The sequence below is a fragment of the Elephantulus edwardii genome, unplaced genomic scaffold (genome assembly GCF_000299155.1).
Source record: "Elephantulus edwardii isolate Elephantulus edwardi_28Jun2011 unplaced genomic scaffold, EleEdw1.0 scaffold00049, whole genome shotgun sequence".
Taxonomy (NCBI): Eukaryota; Metazoa; Chordata; class Mammalia; order Macroscelidea; family Macroscelididae; genus Elephantulus; species Elephantulus edwardii.
Genome location: NW_006399799.1, coordinates 18326956 through 18330027, shown reverse-complemented (window position 1 = coordinate 18330027; position 3072 = coordinate 18326956).

Genomic DNA, 3072 nt, shown 5'->3' with positions numbered 1-3072 from the left:
CTGTGGCACCAGGGATATCATTACTGATGTCTGACGGGTCCTGGCTTAAAGTAAAGAATACCAGAAGAATGTCTATTTATGCTTTATTGACTATGCAAATGTATTTGACTGTGTGGATCCTAACAAGTAATGGCTGACACTGAGGAGAATGGGAATCTTGGAGCACTTAATTATGCTCATGTGAAACCTAAACCTAGCCCAGGAGGCTGTTGTGTGAACAGAGCAAGGAAACACTACATAGTTTAAAATTAAGAAGGGAGTGCATCAAGGTTGTACTCTCTATCTGAAAGGTTGCTGTTGTTTATGTGCCTTTGAGTCACTTGTGACTCATAGCAACCCTACATAGAACAGCCCTAAACCCTACTCTATCCTGTGCCAATCTTATTGTCTCTGACACACCTACCTCCATTTTTCTAGTCACTGAATTAATCCATCTCATCGAGGGTCTTCCTCTCTTGCACTGTCCTTCCACCTTAACAAGTTGCTTTCCAAGGACTGCTTCCTCCTTGCAACATGTCCAAAGTATGTCAGACAAAACTTCAGAATGCTTGTGTCCAAAGAACAGCCTGGTTTTACCCATTCTAGGATGAACCTCTTTGTTCTCATAGCATTCCATAGTATATTCAATACTCTTCTCCAGCACCACAACTCAGAGAGAGCAATTCTTCTATCATCCCTACTCACTGTCCAGTTTTCTGATGCATAGCAAGTAATTGTAAAGACTATGGCCTGGATCAGGTGCACCTTAGTCTCCAGACTGACATCGTTGCTCTTCAGTATTTTGGAAAGGTCTCTGACAGCAGACTTTCCCAGTGCAATTAGTCTTTTAATTTCCTGGTTGCTGGTGCCAAGAGTATTGATTGTGGAGTCAAGCAAACTGAAGCTGTTAACAATCTCAATCTCTTCACCATCTATCACTATGCTGCCAATCAGCCCAAAGAATCTTTGTTTTCTTGATGTTGTGTTTCAATCCATATTTAAGGCTGCAGTCCTTGACCTTCTGCAGCAAGAGCTTCAGGTCTTCCTCAATTTCAGCAAGCAGGGTTGCATTATCTGCATAACATAGATTGTAGCATGCCATAAGTTTTAGGTTGAGGGCTTGGGTTTGAACATTAACCATCTTAGGAAAGTTACATAACCACTTTGCCTGTTTCCTCATCTGCAGAATGGAGTTGTTAATGATAGTACCTCCTAATAGTATTGGGGTGTTTGTTTTTAATTTTAATTTATTATTAATTTACAGACTTTGGATTTCCATTCATTCATTGTTGCACTTTTCTCCCCTTGCACCCCTCCCCCCTAGTACACTACCCTCTTGGAAAAGTAAAAGAAAAATTCTTTCATTGTTTTACAAAACCTCCCCCAGGTCCACTCCACCATGTAGCCTTCACTCTGGACTCTTGTCACGACAAAAATATCTAATCACATATCCCTTTTAAACAGTTTTCTCCCTCATCTGTTTCAGTGCAGTATACATTATTGAACCCATCTTTCTCAATCTCCCCCCAGCCCCAAGGTCAGTCCTGTTTTACAACAGTGGCACCATGCAGTACTTATCCGTTTGTGACTGAGATATTTCACTCAGCATAATGTCCTCCAGGGTCACCCATTTTGAATAATATTGCATGAGTTCCTTGTTTTTCAATGCAGCGTAGTATTCCATTGTGTGAATATACCACATTTGTCTATTGATGGGCACTTGGGTTGTTTCCAACTCCTTGCTATTGTGAACAAAGACACAATAAACATGGGTGTGCACTAACAGTATTGTTGTAAAAAGCAAACTAATATATAAAACTTTACAAGGAAGTCTTCTGCACATCACATGTACTGAAAGTATTTGCTATTATCCTCACAGCAGTCTATTAGGTAAACAGTGAGCACTTAACTTTCATCAGGTGCCTAGTCTTTGATATTAAGAATTATCTTTCTTTACAGATGAGAATTGTTCTAATTTATAGAGATTAACACCCTGGCTAAGGAGACATAGAAGGCAGTGGTATGTTCTTTTGGGTTGTTATGTGTCACTGAATCATAATCAACTAGTATACTACCCTCCAATGGGTTTTCAGAAGCTGTACATCACACCAGATATCGCTCATTTTTCTCCAGAGGAACAGCTAGTGGATTTGTACTACTTGCCTTTGGGCTGGCAGGGTAACTCATTATCTGTGAGGCCATCAGAGTAGTTGCAAAATCAGTATCAAAGTCATCTGATTTGAGAAGTTGATAGTTAGACCTCTCATTCTTCTAGCTTTATATATGCTATTAATAAAACAAGTTCTGGTATGCTGCTAGGAGTGGCTATTCCTTGGAGACATCATGTTTGGAAAGGTGGAGGGTCGGTCAGAGAGAGAAAGGCTTTCAACCAGATAGATTGACACAGTGTCTGCTGCAATGGGCTCAAGTGTTAGAAATAAGCATGTCACAGGATAGGACAGGGTTCAGAACTGTTGTTCATAGGGTCACTATGGGTCATATCCAACTCGACAGGCCCTCACAACAATAAAATCCTCACTACTGAACCAATAGACAATATCTTTTTTTTTCTTTCTTTTTTTTTTTTTTGTTTTTATTACAGGACCCAGCTTGACTGCTGGCATTTATAGGAGTGGAAGACTACTGGCAGTCATGGCAGTGGTAGTCCAGCATTTATGGAAACAGGTGACCATCAATATTCACAGGGAAGGAGAAAACGAAAAACCATGTGGATGGGAGACCATAGGCATTCAAGGCTGCATGAGACGACACTCCCGTGGGCAGATCGTCACCATTCAGAGGACAGGAGACCACCAACACTCATGAGGGCAAGGGCTATTTAGATTTATGGAGGTGTGAGGCCACCCACATTCAAGAGGTCAGAGGCCATGACATTTATGGCTGTAAAAATCACCGACACCCATGGGGCAGAAGACCACTAAGGGGGTGGGGGGGCGGCGGGCATGTGCACACGCGCAGTGGGAAACGTTTATGGGGCAAGGCTTCCGCTTCAGGGCTGGCTGGTCCACCAGAACACAAATCAAGGACCCAGCTGAGATGCAGGGATGTGGTCTGTGCTCAATCCCACTCTCC